Source organism: Lissotriton helveticus, chromosome 10 (genome assembly GCF_964261635.1).
Source record: "Lissotriton helveticus chromosome 10, aLisHel1.1, whole genome shotgun sequence".
Taxonomy (NCBI): Eukaryota; Metazoa; Chordata; class Amphibia; order Caudata; family Salamandridae; genus Lissotriton; species Lissotriton helveticus.
In genome coordinates, this window is record NC_136071.1 from 1,142,076,154 (window position 1) to 1,142,094,338 (window position 18,185).

Consider the following 18,185-nt stretch of genomic DNA (forward strand, 5'->3'; position numbering starts at 1 on the left):
TCATTTTGTCCACCATAAGCGTGGAAGGGTATACTCAGATGTGAGTCCCTTGCTCATTGCACCATCAGGATTCAAGCAAGCCGGGCCGACGACGCCTGAAATGGCAGAAACCGGTCCCCGGAAGCTTGCTTCCTTCCCAGTACAAGAATTGGCTTGGTAGTTTGGTTTGCCCTGTTCCCATCATGCACTGGGACAGGAACAGACTAATTTGCATATAGCCAAGTTCTGAGCTGGGATGGTGCATTGAGCTAAAAAACGGTGATGGATCAAGCCCTGATCTTTGGACTGGGTAAGAGTGGTCTGCTTAATTCAGGCACTCTGTTAATCACCACCCCCTTTTCTGAATCATTTTGTCCACCATAAGCGTGGAAGGGTATACTCAGATGTGAGTCCCTTGCTCATTGCACCATCAGGATTCAAGCAAGCCGGGCCGACGACGCCTGAAATGGCAGAAACCGGTCCCCGGAAGCTTGTTTCCTTCCCAGTACAAGAATTGGCTTGGTAGTTTGGTTTGCCCTGTTCCCATCATGCACTGGGACAGGAACAGACTAATTTGCATACAGCCAAGTTCTGAGCTGGGATGGTGTATTGAGCTAAAAAACGGTGATGGATCAAGCCCTGATCTTTGGACTGGGTAAGAGTGGTCTGCTTAATTCAGGCACTCTGTTCATCACCACCCCCTTTTCTGAATCATTTTGTCCACCATAAGCGTGGAAGGGTATACTCAGATGTGAGTCCCTTGCTCATTGCACCATCAGGATTCAAGCAAGCCGGGCCGACGACGCCTGAAATGGCAGAAACCGGTCCCCGGAAGCTTGTTTCCTTCCCAGTACAAGAATTGGCTTGGTAGTTTGGTTTGCCCTGTTCCCATCATGCACTGGGACAGGAACAGACTAATTTGCATATAGCCAAGTTCTGAGCTGGGATGGTGCATTGAGCTAAAAATCGGTGATGGATCAAGCCCTGATCTTTGGACTGGGTAAGAGTGGTCTGCTTAATTCAGGCACTCTGTTCATCACCACCCCCTTTTCTGAATAATTTTGTCCACCATAAGCGTGGAAGGGTATACTCAGATGTGAGTCCCTTGCTCATTGCACCATCAGGATTCAAGCAAGCCGGGCCGACGACGCCTGAAATGGCAGAAACCGGTCCCCGGAAGCTTGTTTCCTTCCCAGTACAAGAATTGGCTTGGTAGTTTGGTTTGCCCTGTTCCCATCATGCACTGGGACAGGAACAGACTAATTTGCATATAGCCAAGTTCTGAGCTGGGATGGTGCATTGAGCTAAAAACGGTGATGGATCAAGCCCTGATCTTTAGACTGGGTAAGAGTGGTCTGCTTAATTCAGGCACTCTGTTCATCACCACCCCCTTTTCTGAATCATTTTGTCCACCATAAGCGTGGAAGGGTATACTCAGATGTGAGTCCCTTGCTCATTGCACCATCAGGATTCAAGCAAGCCGGGCCGACGACGCCTGAAATGGCAGAAACCGGTCCCCGGAAGCTTGTTTCCTTCCCAGTACAAGAATTGGCTTGGTAGTTTGGTTTGCCCTGTTCCCATCATGCACTGGGACAGGAACAGACTAATTTGCATATAGCCAAGTTCTGAGCTGGGATGGTGCATTGAGCTAAAAAACGGTGATGGATCAAGCCCTGATCTTTGGACTGGGTAAGAGTGGTCTGCTTAATTCAGGCACTCTGTTCATCACCACCCCCTTTTCTGAATCATTTTGTCCACCATAAGCGTGGAAGGGTATACTCAGATGTGAGTCCCTTGCTCATTGCACCATCAGGATTCAAGCAAGCCGGGCCGACGACGCCTGAAATGGCAGAAACCGGTCCCCGGAAGCTTGTTTCCTTCCCAGTACAAGAATTGGCTTGGTAGTTTGGTTTGCCCTGTTCCCATCATGCACTGGGACAGGAACAGACTAATTTGCATATAGCCAAGTTCTGAGCTGGGATGGTGCATTGAGCTAAAAAACGGTGATGGATCAAGCCCTGATCTTTGGACTGGGTAAGAGTGGTCTGCTTAATTCAGGCACTCTGCTCATCACCACCCCCTTTTCTGAATCATTTTGTCCACCATAAGCGTGGAAGGGTATACTCAGATGTGAGTCCCTTGCTCATTGCACCATCAGGATTCAAGCAAGCCGGGCCGACGACGCCTGAAATGGCAGAAACCGGTCCCCGGAAGCTTGTTTCCTTCCCAGTACAAGAATTGGCTTGGTAGTTTGGTTTGCCCTGTTCCCATCATGCACTGGGACAGGAACAGACTAATTTGCATATAGCCAAGTTCTGAGCTGGGATGGTGCATTGAGCTAAAAAATGGTGATGGATCAAGGCCTGATCTTTGGACTGGGTAAGAGTGGTCTGCTTAATTCAGGCACTCTGTTCATCACCACCCCCTTTTCTGAATCATTTTGTCCACCATAAGCGTGGAAGGGTATACTCAGATGTGAGTCCCTTGCTCATTGCACCATCAGGATTCAAGCAAGCCGGGCCGACGACGCCTGAAATGGCAGAAACCGGTCCCCGGAAGCTTGTTTCCTTCCCAGTACAAGAATTGGCTTGGTAGTTTGGTTTGCCCTGTTCCCATCATGCACTGGGACAGGAACAGACTAATTTGCATATAGCCAAGTTCTGAGCTGGGATGGTGCATTGAGCTAAAAAACGGTGATGGATCAAGCCCTGATCTTTGGACTGGGTAAGAGTGGTCTGCTTAATTCAGGCACTCTGTTCATCACCACCCCCTTTTCTGAATCATTTTGTCCACCATAAGCGTGGAAGGGTATACTCAGATGTGAGTCCCTTGCTCATTGCACCATCAGGATTCAAGCAAGCCGGGCCGACGACGCCTGAAATGGCAGAAACCGGTCCCCGGAAGCTTGTTTCCGTCCCAGTACAAGAATTGGCTTGGTAGTTTGGTTTGCCATGTTCCCATCATGCACTGGGACAGGAACAGACTAATTTGCATATAGCCAAGTTCTGAGCTGGGATGGTGCATTGAGCTAAAAAACGGTGATGGATCAAGCCCTGATCTTTGGAATGGGTAAGAGTGGTCTGCTTAATTCAGGCACTCTGTTCATAACCACCCCCTTTTCTGAATCATTTTGTCCACCATAAGCGTGGAAGGGTATACTCAGATGTGAGTCCCTTGCTCATTGCACCATCAGGAGTCAAGCAAGCCGGGCCGACGACGCCTGAAATGGCAGAAACCGGTCCCCGGAAGCTTGTTTCCTTCCCAGTACAAGAATTGGCTTGGTAGTTTGGTTTGCCCTGTTCCCATCATGCACTGGGACAGGAACAGACTAATTTGCATATAGCCAAGTTCTGAGCTGGGATGGTGCATTGAGCTAAAAAACGGTGATGGATCAAGCCCTGATCTTTGGACTGGGTAAGAGTGGTCTGCTTAATTCAGGCACTCTGTTCATCACCACCCCCTTTTCTGAATCATATGTAGACTATGCAACACAACTCTAAACAGAATCACAGGTTAAAACAGATACACATTTACTAAACTTGACCTCAGAGAAGTACACCATCTAGTCACAGTTCAAGAGAGTGATGAATGGAAGACTGTTCTAACCAAAGTTAGTTTTTGTTTGACTATCAAGTCATGCCTTTTGGACTCTTCATCTCACCTGTAACCTTTCAATATTTCATAGATGAGGTTTTGCGGGAATACTTAAATGTCTTCTGTACTGTTTATACAGATGGTATTCTGATTGATTCATTCAGAGTCTTTTGGCACGCATACAGAAAGTCAGGGCAGTTTGACAATAGCTGAGAGATCACTACCGTTTCACCAACATGGAAATGTGTGTCTTTAATTCTACTATTGTAGAGTAGCTGGGTTATTATAAAAGACATGAAGGTGTTAAAGTGGATGAGAAGCAAATTCCAGCAATTGTTCAGTGGCCAGCAGCAATCTAAGTAAAAGCTATGTAATGTTTTTCAGAATTGCTAACTTTTACAATGGATCCAGTCATCAGTTTTCTGAAATAGACACATTACTAAATGACTACCTAAGGAAGCACTTATTATATGGACCAAAAAGGGTGATGGCATTTTTCTTTTTGAAGAGATGTTTTTCCAGTGCACTGATTTTGCAACATCATAATCCAGAGCATCAATTAGTTGCTGAAACCAATGCTTTCTATCACGGCATGAGATGAATTTTGTCTCAGGGAAATCCAGAGACTATACAGGTCCATCATGTAGCTTAATTCTCTCAATCATTTCCCCAAGCAGAAATAATTGTCACCAACACTGACAAAGAGCTTTTGGTAATAAGGAGGTAATTCGAGGAGAGAATGCAGTATTTGTTTCGAGTTAAACACACTTTAGAGCAGTGGTCTTCAAACTGGGGTGCGGGCCCCCTAGTGGGCCTCAAGTGATCCCAGGAGGGATGCCAGGCTCTTGCCCAAATAAGCATTGTGCTGATAACAGTGCTTTGTTTTAAGCTGACAAAAATGAGCAGCATAAAATCGCTCTGTAATGGCCCATCACTAATATGTTTTATCATTTATATCCTAGCTGGGAGAAGGTGTCAAAAGGGAAGGGACTCCAAATATTCTTCAAACCCCCTCCCCCACTTCTAGTAGTCACATTGTGGATACTTGTACATGTTAGTAAGGCATGCCTGGCCCGAATAGTATATTTGGCAATCATGTATTTGATTGCATTTTTAAAATGGTAACAGAACGTAACTGCAATGTTTAAATATGTATAGACATATTCAAACATTGCCAATTTAATAAAATGATTTTGGAAAATTCTGAGGGAGCCTCGATAATTTTTCCCTCCACTGGGGGCAGGGGGGGGGCATTAAAAAGTTTGAAGATCACTGCTGTAGAGTAATATATTAACCACAGAAATTTGCAGTTTTTGAAATCAGCTAGTGCATTGACTCAAAGACTATGATTTTGGAATTAATTGCAGACCATGTACCAATATTGGTAAAGCACAGACTTTGTCCTGGCAAAATCAACCTGAATAAACTGATTAAGAGTTTGTTTCTGAAAAACAGAAGAAGGAAAATGGCCTTGAAGAGCAAGGAGTCTTCTCTCTGCATGTCACAGATCAATAGCTCTATTCCAGTCTAGTTCTCTAAGCCTTGTATGGAAGTCCAGGGTAAGAAAAGTCAATGTGAGAAGTCCCCCTCCTATGTGATCTGATAGTAGACCCAGCTGAGGCTCCAGATGAGTCTGGGGAGCTGTGGGTTTGGCAGGTCAGGAGCCCCGACAATTTATAACAGGGGTCCAGTTCTGTCAAACTCTAAATGAGGATTCAAAACTCACATTTGGCATCACATCTACATGATGGCACCCACCTAAATCAAGCAAATCCATATGTTCCACAAAATTCACAAACATCTGTATCACAGAAACACACAGAGGCATTAAACCCTACAAAATGTAAAAGCATGGACCATGAAAGCAAGTTTTGCATGCACACATATGAAACAGCAAATAAATATATAACATTTGATTTGAATCAAAACTGTCAAAGCACTCAATGGGATCTAGAATGAAACAATATTTTTGTGGAGCAAATTGAATACAGAAAGATAAAACATGGCACATATAGATTTATCAAGCAAAGCAATACACAAAACATGGTGGAAGAAGAAAGGCCGCACATTAATTCTCTGTGGGTAATGGTCAATTGGTCCAAATATTAGTGGTAGGTGTAAATTGCATAATTCCATGTAGCATTATTTCCCCATGATTTTGCAATATTACACAGAATTATGTGAGAAGAGTAATTCTGCATTTAGCCCAATTTTCTAAGGGCAAAATTCCCCTTGCTTCCAATATAGATGTAAGTGTGCATTCGAGCTAAGAAAATAGCTGTAAATGCAAAGGAACATAAATAGCAGTGCGAGCAGCCACTTGTGCTCACTAAATGTGCTCTTGCGGTAGGGTTTTTTTTCCACCAAACTACTCTTAACTATGTGAGCTGATGAAATCACCTTATTATCGGTAACTTCATCAAAGAGTAACACAGAATTACCGAACTTGCTCTCATTACTCTGGTGTAATTGAAATTCTACCCAGGCCTACCACATACATGTTGTAAGTATTATATACTTCAGAATTTCTCTAATAGATCAGAGGCCTTATAGAACTGAGGTTTTAGGTCATCAGAAAACATTTAATAGATAATTGTCAGTAAAAAAGGGCACTTGAACTGTTTCTGATATTGTACACTATTGAACTCTAAAGGACTGGATGCTAGAAAAGTTTGTTGAATCCCCTTCTTGGTTACTTGAGGACAGGACAACTCCTCCAATTAGCCATTGTGCACCCTGCACAGAATAGCATATATAACAGATGTCAAGTATCTCCTTAAGTGGGTCCCAAAGGGAGAAAAAACCTCCATATCAATTTTATAGCTCTTGATTTAAGATGAAGATTAATACTGAAGAAATCAGCAAGGCACCAAACTTCATCTGACATCAGGCCGGAAAAAGAGCTAATTAAGGATTCCAGACTCAGTATCCTAAAGAAGAACTAACTGCTAGAAGCAAAAATCTGTGCAAAAATATTAGCAAGGAGTTTGAGAATGCGATAAAAAGTCAGGGAATGCATACATTGCAACATATCTTCCTCTTGTAATTGCCTACCTTTATTATGGCTCAAACTGGATCTTGCTTCACAGGAGAAGAGCATGGGGCCTCATTACGATGGCGGTCGGATGAGCTTCTGAACGCCATTGCTGTAGGATTGACATGTAGTCAGCAGTTAAATCCTTCATATTATGATACAACTGCCATGTAGGTGGTCAGAAACATGCCGTTTACTAATGCAGTTGTGCTATGACCCAGAATAGAGCTGCCACACAAGTCGCAGTAGTTAAAGGTATGTATGCAAACATCCACGCACCTGGTGAATAGATGTTTGGGGGGCACCACATGCGCCCCCCTGGCCACATAGCGGAGGACCATGGTGGATGGGGATCCTGCTAGGGGCACCCAAAGTCCCTTTCTAACAGCCTTTCCATGGCGGTGGTACCTCCATTAAAAGGCTGTTGGAAATGGATATCGTAATCGCTATGGTGGTGCATGCGCAGGCACCACCTTCATTGTAGGGATTATGGTCCTACCGCTGCCCCAAAGGGTTTCTTGGTCCTGTCGGAGGTGGTGGTCTGTCCCTCCGACTGCTGCGAACTGACTGACTGCTCCATGATGCAGCAGTAGGACCGCTAGCCTGGATGTCAATGGGACCGCCACAGACGGCCTGTCAGTGGCGGTCCCACCCCCAACATAATAAGGCCCATAGTTCATTTTAGATTGGGAACCTTGAATAACATCTTATGAACACACAATAAGCCAAAATAGAAACTGGTAAGTGAGTGAGAAGCGTGTGTTTCGGGGAAGGACAATGTTCTGATGTTCCACCTAGCCACAAGAGACGTCCGCTCTGCACGCCTTGCTCTCGTACACACTCCTCTAATCCGCCTCTCCTGCATGGAGGACGCTCCTTCTCCTATCTCGCTGCCAGAATCTGGAACGCCCTCCCACTCCACCTATGCACCGCACCGCAGCTGACGAACTTTCGGAAGTAGCTTAATACCTGGCTCTGACCGACACGGCCAACTAGCGCCTGGTGTGGGTAGTGAGCCCTATTTCCTCTGGACGTTCTCTGCACAAGTGATCAATTGATTGATTGATGCTGCAGCCCTCCTGCTGCCAGCATCCGCCCCCAGCAGTTGCAAGGCCCTGATAGTCGGGCCGGAGCAGAGCAGGGGGGCATTTTGGTTTGTGTGTGGGCTGAGAAGAGGCCAGAGATGTGGAGAGTATTCAGCAGCAGAGTTGGGTGCGGAAAGGGTAGTGCTGCAGCGCCCTCAGTCTGGTGTGGAAGCAGGCAGCTTTAAGTCAGTGCGGCTTGCACCATCGGAGGTTCGCTCTTGCAGCTTATTGAGCTGCCACCAGTTGTTGCTGTCCCCTTGCTGCTTGTTGCCCGGCGCTCTGCCTCACAATGTTATCCTACAACAAACACATAACTTATGTAGTAATAACTGTGCTTTTAAACTGGGGCTGGCACCTGAGTGTCTCCTTTACACTTTATGTGCTTTTGACTCACGCAGGGTGAAGTGAGTCTCATCCACTTGCCCCAAGCATTAGGCGGTGCTGGGTGCTTGGGGTGGCTTCTAAGCACCGGGCTTGGGAACAGGCATTGAGCCCGGGGTAGGGACCTTTACAAAGTTCCAAGTGCTAGTCTCCAGCTCTTTATATTTGTGGGCTAAAGTAAACATCTGGGGCCAGATGTACGACTTGCCAAATAGCGCCTCACAAATTGCGTCGCATTTGGGAGGTGCTATTTGGCAGTGTTTAACACTGTTTGCGATTCCCAATGGGGTCGCAAATTGCGAGGCTTATGAATATTAATGACAGGCCCTCCCAGGGATGGTGGCCTGCTGGGCTCAGCAGACCATCATGTCTGGTACTTCTTTTCAAATAAAGCCGTTTTTGGAAAAAAATGCAGCCTGTTTTCCTTAAAGGAAAACGGGATGCATCTGAAAAAGAAAAAATGAAACGTTTTTGTTAAATTTTTTAAGGACAGGCAATGGTCCCTGGGACTACTGCCTGCCCTTAAATAATAATATTGCATGCATTTGCAAAGGGGAAGAGGCCCCCTGGGGACCCCCTCCCATTTGTGAATGCATTAGCACCTGGTTGAAGTAGGTGGCAATTTGAGAGTGTTTTGCGACCGCAATTGTGTTTGTAAAACATTGGTACTTAGCTTTGCGGTCGCTATTAGGAATGGAACGCCCTTTCCTAATAGCGAGTCGCAAAACAGTATTTTGTGAGTCGCAAAATACTGTTTGTACATAGGCCCATGCTTTTTAGCGTGTGCAAACGGGTCTGAGACCCGTTTGCACATGCTAAAAAGCATTGTACATCTGGCCCCTGGTATCTTATCAATGTCAACGTACATTAAGAACTTGTCATGCGCACTGGAAAGTGAAGGGGGGGGGCTCCAACAATTGTCCAGTGCAGGCAGAAGCTCTCTCACATGTCAACATATAACAAGGTCACAACAGGTCCAGTAGTGGCTATGACAGTTTCTGCAGAATAAGAAGGGGGTTCCTCCTTACTCCACCAGAGACCACAGTCCTCAGCCAAAAATCATTGGGGAAAAATGCAGACGAAGTTTGTGTGTTTTAAAGGACCCAGTGGACAGTCTGTTCTCTTATAACAAATTACGCATATGGCTTACAAACCCCACTACAACCTAATTCAGCTGGTGCCTACGAGTAGCGCCGAAAGTATCTTTGGGCTGCAAAGGGGTGGATACTTCTGTGGAATTAAAAAAAAGTCTGCCTTCCAGTGGAAGGACTAGGCTAAAAAAGAGCATTTGAAGTTTGGGGAAAAAAGGCAATCCCAGGCATGAGATTCTTTAAAGGGTAATAGTGGACCTGAGCTCATGCAACCAGAGTAGGCTAAAATCCTTGAGGTAGAACTCCATAGCCCCAGTGGCCTGAGGCTTACTATTTGTATAATGGAGCTATGATGAAGCACTGGTAAAAAAACAAGGAGATTCAAGTAGCAGTTGAGATATTTCACCACTTTTCTTATAACAACAACAACAAGGGTTTTCTCACAGGACTGGTGGGCAAAGAGTCTGATCCAGTCGATCCTGTTTTGGAAAGAGCACAGCATCCTGCCAAGGGTGCTGTATCCGCGGATCAGCCAAAAAATAAAGACTCTCGGAGGAGCCATTTTATGGGCCCTTGCACACTTCTCAGGTGGAGCCAGTGATGTCACAGGAGGAAAGAATGTCTTTGGAAGGGTCCAATTTATCAGTGAGCCCAGATATCTCATTTCAATCAGATGACTCACTTCAAGCAGATACCGTGTACAATAAATCACCCTGCCGGAAGATGAAGATAGTAACACATGGGATGCTTTGCTTCATTCATTTCAAGCAGTGGTTAACTCTCTAACATATCAGTCAAGTAGGTTAGATCTCCATGTGGAGCTTCTTAACACAGTGGCCATCTACATCACTGCAACAGACTCAAAAATTGGTGCCCTAAATTCATTGGTAGAGAGGGATCACGCAAAAGCTCAACTTGTTTCATCCTTTGCTTACAGCCCAGTACTCAGCAAACTGGAACGCCTTCCAGGCATATTAGAATCAGTACTTGCAGATATCAAACAGCAGTTGAAATAAACTCTTATGCAGCAGTAATACCAACGGTAAACAATCTTGCCAAAAGTATCTCCAAAGACCAGCAGCAGGAAATCCCCCTTTGTAATCCAAAGAACCAAAGGTCTCCCAGCCAACATTTCTAATAATAAATTGCATTCAGCCGTAAGACCCTCCACTAGTGAGCAATTTATAGAATTTGGCAATGATGAGCAGAATTAGCACCAACATTTTTCAAATAAAAACTTTGGGGCCAAGTAAGACTGAAATAAACATCGCTCCGGGGTTGAATGTATCTGTTGAACATGCTTGGTCTACAAAAAGACAGTCTGACCTAAATAGGAGCTTAGAGGGAAAATATGGACCGGGTCGCCCTCCACTCAAACATTGACCAACAACAAAAGACCCTGCCCAAAGGACGCTACTTGTGTCAGTTACTTCTATAATAGGACTGCATCAAACAGTGAAACGTCCCCTTATCAGAATTAAAGTGTGCTGGGGAGGATAATAGTTAACAGTACGTGTAGACTGTCCTATTATAGAAGTAACTGACACAAGTAGCGTCCTTTGGGCAGGTCTTTTGTTGTTGGTCTACAAAAAGACAGCACAAGAGGCTTAGGAAAGCTCACAATAAAAAGACAATGGCTCGGGTAAAGTACAGTCTGAACAGACTGGTCAAGTTTATTCTATTTTTAAATGGACAGTTATAACAAAAGAGCCAGTTGGTACTATGGGAGATGAAGAGGTCCATGCTGGGAGGCAGACATTGAGAAAGACATGATCAGCGTTAACTACTAATGAAGCCACGAAGAAACCTACGCTCAGCGAACGGCAACCTGTCTCAAATATTCAGTCTGATATTCCTCTCCCTCAGGGTGAGACAGGTCTTATTGCCCTGGGGACCCAACAAAAGCAAGTCTCAGTGCGAAGTGACCGGATCACAGGAGGGGGACCCGGATTAACAAATCGGCTTCTATAGTGACTCGTTTAGTAAACATAGAGCCAATGCCTGGGATCATTATTCCCCTGCAGAGAGGGTCATCATCCCATTGGAGAGAGGACAGGCTTTTATCATGATAGTTGGAGAAAAATCCAGGTTCAGCTTCAACAGCCTGTACCTGTAGCTTCTCCAACAACCATTAATGATGCAAGACCTTCTGTACAGGTTTCCAATGCTGAACAGTCAGCTCAGGAGCTCAAATTACCATCATTTATGAGAGTAGCTTTGAACATTGTCGGCTCCCCTAGCAAACTCTGTAATGTGAGTTTTACACCAAAACATAAATCAAGGGAGCACTTTGATCAAATCAGTAGACAAACAATGCTCTAAATGGTACAAGAAATTCCTTCTTTAAGTCATATTAAATCATCAGATATTCATTCAGTTACTTTTTCAAGTGCTCCAAGCTAGGGTGGGGAAGAATCGACCAAAACAGTTTTTTTAGCTGAATAAGTGTGGTCAGAGAAGCAGGTATTTTTAAACTGGGGAATTGAAATCTCTCGAGAGAATAAAGAAGCTTACTCTCAATTTTTCCTTTCTAGTAGCCATGGGATTCGCCTCTTGGATACAGGGCCTGAGGGGATAGGGCTTTCAAGGCCAGAATAAAAGTCGCACCGGAAATATTAAGCCAAGGCAAGTTTCAATTCGAAGAGGGGCCTGGAGCCACTTGGCCATGAGATCAAGTGTCCATGTGGTCAACTTAAATGGACTAAGCACTGTGGCCCAGGCTGTACTTCTATCACAATCCATAGTAACAGACTGGTCTTGGCTTCCAGGTGCCCTTCTACCTTCTTCACACAGGAACTTAAGAAAGTGACAGAACAAACATTTGGCTGCTAGCCAATTAAGGGTCTCTTTCATTTTGTATCTTGAATATAGAGGGTCTCTTTGGTAAAACTGAGGATGAGGATTTCTTAAATTTAATTAAAACTTTCCAAGTGGTAATCCTGCAGGAAACGTGGGCCCAAGACATCATAGATCAGCCACCATACTTATGTGTCAGCAAACCGGTGGTTAAAACAAAAATAAAGGGGCGCTCTGCAGGAGGTCTGGCCTTATACGTAGCAGTTGACCTTAATGCCATAATAGGAGGAGATCAACATTGACCAACCTAATCTGCAAGTAGTAAAGGTTTGAGATTATACTTTACCAAGTGCTCTCCCTTTGCTGCTTATAAACGTGTATATTCACCCTTTGCTGGGAAAAAGGAAGAAACCATTGAAATGTTACATGATATTATGACCACTCAATCTGCAACAAACCAATTTCCCTATATTTTTATGACTGGTCATTTTAACATGAACCTGCTAGTGGCCGTGTCTAGGGATTGTTGCAGGGATTCTGCACATACAAAATGAACAACAGATGAAACAATACTATTCAACGTGTAAATGCTGGAAGAAAGAGTGTTAATACTATTATCAACGACAGAAAGGACTTTTTCTAAATTAGTGAGGTCTGTCGCCCTTAAACGGGAAGCAGTCTCGATTGGAGACAGCGTCCATATTTCATTATAGGTTGCGTAAATAAATCATTTCGATCTAGCACCAGCAGGCCCCTTTATAAAATCTGTCAGTTATAAAAACGTGGATCAGGCCCATCCTGGCCTTGTCATGGAAACGGAATTGCCAAGCATCTGAGCTGCTCTGCCAAACCTACCACACCTAGGGGGTCTAAAGCAGAAATATTAAAAGTAATATTTTGAAACAAGGATTGCAAGTTGTCAATGGAATAAGCAGTATGATTGGTCTAGTTTAACTATCTAGCCAGAGCAGGAATGGCAGGGGCATTCATTTGCTTTGAAGTAGCCAATCCAAAACAAGCAGTCTGATAGACCAAATCATTCAAAATTAAAATTTGAGTCAGGATGAAGCACGTGCGATGTAAAGCTTCAGTGCCCCACATCTGCCAGGATCTAGAACCCCACACAGATTTAGGATCTAAATGGCCTTCCACAGATCATAGCCACCCACTGACAATTCATTAATAAAGGATTGGGAATACACTAATTTGGTGTGGGTGAGCATCACTTGAGGATTGGACGAAACATTCAATTTTAGATAAAATGATTCCGGTTTGAATTTATCAAAATCTGTAAAATAAGTACATTTTTTCAAAAACGTTTTTGAGCTACCTTCTAATGGAGTCAAGCAATGTTCCCACTAATTAAAAACAAATCTAAATGTATTAGCTTTATGCAGGTAATGATGGCCATAATGCTGGTAGCAAAACAAATCAGCATCATTTGCAGTATTTAAATACAAATCTTCCGCAAAAAATGCAGCATAATACTGCAAATCTGAAAACAACGATTGTATGGCATGTACATCCCAATCATCAGACCGTATATTGTGTTTCACTACGTCACCCATGAAAACACTTAGTACATTTGGTACGTTAATTATCTCTGTAGGGCCATGAATTTAGAACTCCGCTGCATCCCAAAGGATGCCATCCGCAACGGGCCAGGCGGAGATGTTAACAAATGTCAGGTCTCTTTTCATGATGTGAGAAGACGAATGCGGGGCCAAAGTTCCATCGACCAGTTTCACAGCAGAGCGTTCAGGTATGTAGTGACCATTTATGAGAAGGAAAAAGAATGTCACAAATCCAATTGACATAAATAGAAAACTGGCAAAGAGGACCATCCAGATGTATGTCCAAGGCGGAACCAAATAATTCTTTTTAAACCAGGCCACAAAAATAGAGAATTTGGTAGGGGTCAATGATAATGTAAAGTTCGAGTCAAAAGAGAAACGTGACTGGATAAGGGTACCCGGTTGCAAACCAGACAATGACTCAGTAGTGGGATAAGCATACTCTGTTTCTTCATTAAGACTGGAAGTAGGGAGGTTTAGCAAAGTGTTAATGACAGAGTCCATCTCTATGGCAGTCTCAGTCTCAAAAGCACCCAACACTGGATTCCTGGAAATCTCTGGACGAGAACATGCTGGTGTTATACTATTCAGGATCGGCCAGATGTTGTAACTTGACATTGTCCACAGAGACGTTTCTGTTGTCTTTCTGACCAGGAAATGGGGGTAAAATGACTGTACGAGTTCCCTTCACGCCAAGCACTGGGACAGGTGCACGATAAGAGGCGCCAAACTCTTTTTTGTTCTCCACCTTCTCTCGGACCTGGTCACCGACTTTGGGTAGCCAGCCGACTACTGGAATCTGCAGTGCTGCATCTGTGGAAGATAGTAAATGTTCCTTTGCAAGACCCTCTCGGGTCTTTTGTAGTTTCTGTAATATAGCAGAATGATTATCTACGTCAAAGGTTGCGGCAGCCGCCGCCATGTCTAGACCATAAAGATCTGATATAAACATTTTCATGCCCAAGAGCATTTCGTACGGGGGCCGTCCACCCAGAGATCTTCTAGGGAGATTATTTGGTGCACGTTGTACCCTATACAAATGGGCGAACCAGTTCCTGCAAGACCCTAGCTGTCAAGGATTGCTTTAAGTCACGGCTCATTCGCTCCACAACGGAATTACCCTCAGGTCTGTATGGAGACGAAAATTTGACCTGCACCCCCAAAGACCTCATGGCCTCCTTGTACGCCTTAGAGGAGAACGCTGGACCCTGGTCTGAATGGAAAGTGCCACATGCAAAAATTCCCACAAAGACACATGCCTGATGATAGTTCGAGCGTCAGCAGTGCCCGCACCCAAAGAAAACATGTGCATGAATCAACTGCAACTAAGACAAATTTATAGGCAGTATCTGAAGAAAATGAACTGCAGTGCTCCAAATAAACACATCCAAAAGGTCTATTAGATATACACAGCAGTGCTTGTGGTGGACGTGTTATTGTAGATGGCTTAATCTGTTGGCAAATGTCACACGAAAGCACATCACGGGTTTGTTTATATAAACAACGCCACCAGTAACGCTGCAGTAAAATAGAAACAGTTGCAAACACTCCAGAAAGGGTCGAAGCCAAGCCTTCGTGTGCAGGTGTTATCAGTGAAAATCTGTGGTCCACTTTGGGAATCAACCTGTCACCAATGTAATTAATCCTCACAAAAGGAATTTTATCAGGATTTAAGTGATAAGAGTATCTCGAAGGGAAACCCTGCAGGTAATTGCCACCCTTCTCTGTAGCAAAAATTGCTGTCAAGATGTCATTATCAATCTTATTCATGGATCTTGTAACAGCTGCAACTGAAAATGTGGCTACTGCTGATTTAGCTGCTTCATCAGCTAAACTATTGCCAACCGCGTGTACTCCTACGCGCTGGTGGCCAAGAGTATGAATTACATGTGTGAGAAGCAGACGTTCTTTAAGATCTGTGACTCAACCCCAAAGCATCTTATGCTTAATTGGGCTGCCTTTAGAATCACGATAGCCATTTTGAGACCAAAAGAGTAAGTTGTCATTGAAATCCTGAACACAGTAGTAAGAATCGCTTACAATGAGAGCAGTTACATTCGGATCTGCAAAGTCAAGTGTGAGCACCAGGGCGCGCTACTCAGCTAATTGGGCGGTACCTGTCTTCTAGTGCCTGAGTGTGTACAACACTTGACTTGAACTCTCCGTTCACTATGACACATGCCACAATTGCGGATACTGCTGAATAAGAATGCTTTGACCCTGTCGCCGGTTGCGCTGAACCGTCAGTGTAAATTATACAATGGTACTCCTCCAACAAATGCATAGACAGAGGAGCAGGATTACCCAATTCATACTGTAAAAACTCCTGTGTTTGCAGGGAGGAGTCGAAGATGAAGGTGTCAATGAAGTAGCCCATTGTATCCAATGTGGATGCAAAGCTTTTGAGTTTGGTACACTTGCCTTCGTTTCTGCTTCTAGAGCAGAAGGAACGCGCATTGGCTTCTAGAGCAGGATATGGTGTCACAACCAAAATGCGTTTCCCTGTCCTAGTGCGCATTCCTTCAGGATAGACATCTGGACAGCTGTCAAGATCTTCTAAACAGTGGAAAAGCGCAGTTCAGCTGAAGATTAAAAATGTGACTTGTAAGCAATATGCACTGTGTCGCCTTCATTAAACTTCAAGTATGTGAAACCCACTGCGCCTGGCATGATACGTATCACCAGGTTAGTGTGGTTAACACGTGTCAACAAGTATTTAGATTCAAGAAGATCAGACTGCAAAGATTGCAGGATAGCTGAATGTTCCAGAAGCCAGCAGGCTTTTGAATAAGTAGGTTGTATCAAAGCATACGATGGTTTGATAAGCGGGGCATACTCTGGAATATAGGTGCGACCGAAGTTTAAAAATCCCTGCAAAGACTGTAGTTTTTTCAGGGCTGTTGGAGGTCGCAAAAGTGCACATTTCTCCAAGAAATGAGGCACCAAGCCTCTACCTTCATTATTGAGCTCATAGCCCAAGAACAACACTGTGTACTCTGCAATGTGTGATTTCGCAAAGTTAATCTTATGGCCGTAGTCCGCAAACAAAACTATGATACAGTCCACTCGACAAAGATGCAGCCATAATGTGTCGTCCGTGCGATAAATATCATCAACGTACGAGTACGCATCAGGTTATATGCCGTCTAACAAAGAGACGACACGGGTGGCACATAGACCTGGGCTGTTCTTATAGACCATGGCCAAACGCCGGAATTGTTGCTGTTTTCCACCAGCAGGAAAAGCGGTCCATTAACTGCTTTCAGGTGACAGGTTGTGACTGAAAAAGCTATTGGAAATACCAAGGGTAGTTATATCTTTTTTACGAATAATGCTGTCCACTGAGCAGAACTATGGGATATTGAACCGCACAGGTGCAACAATGAGAATTCAAATGTCGGTAATCCAAAACTAAGCGGTACATCCCATCTGGTTTGGTTAAGGTAAACAGAGGGTTATTCGTCGTTGACATACATGTCTCAAAAACTCCTTGATACTCTAATTGATATAGATTCTCAGAAACTGGAGCTTTTGCCTCCCGCTGGATGGGATACTGTGGTTGTGCCTGTGGCATAGACAGTAAGGGTATCTCATGCAGGGGAGAATCTTTATCCCAGCCCACCTAAGTATGGTACAGTGCTGGTGCAAGCACCAAAGCCCACTCTTCAGCAAAAGTCTTTGCAACCTCCTTGGAGACATTATGTGAAATACTCTGGAGTATTACTTCCTCCCCCCTTGGAGTGGCAAGAACAAAAGGTGGGGCCAATCTGCCTCTGCCAACAAAATGTCATAAGAAGAAGTCAGATTTTACCAAAAAATCACTTTAATTACACGCTGTATGTCACCTTCAATCAAAAGGACTATGTCATATAATCTGTCAGATGGAGCCACTCAGGTATCAGCTGTTTCAACTGCGATCAACGTTTCAGTTGCTGTCGCCTCCAGAAATGGACGGAGAGCTTGCCGTACTATGGTAACCTCCGCTGCGCTGTCTAGCAGCGTTACTGCCCATTTTAGGTTCCGGAGCCGTGTCCTCACCATCTGTCAAAGAATCAAAAAAGGGTCTTGACTCCTACCCCAGCAAGGCTGAGTCCAACCAATTATATATAACAAAACGAAGGCCAATGCTGAGAAACCAACTTACAGATGACAATTAACCACAATGGCTATTAATGAATTAAACAAAAACAGCCTGCTCGTAATGTAGCATTGTGTGAGATTTATTCTCTTTTCATTGAATTTTTATTTTTTTTAGGCACAATATTTTGAGTGCATGGGAATACAAAAAAGTTTTTTTTTTTTTTTTTTATACAATATATACATACATAAATGTGAATTACAGCAAACATTTTATACGTTACATACACACTTGGCCAAACAATCATACAAAGTGCATTCATACAAATAGCAAAAAAACAACAATATGTCAACGTATTGGTAACAAGTAAATGAAAAAGAATCCTTTCGTGATTGTCACTTTAAAGAGTCTGTCTAATTCACAGATTAATCAAAGAATATCTTGTATTGAATAAAAGGATTGGTATCAAAAATCAGTAATACACCAAAATACGGGACAAAGCTGGTCGACGCGTTTCGAATCCCTGTATGTGGTCGGGGTTCTCCTCAGGACCGGGTGGGTTCTGAAAGAATG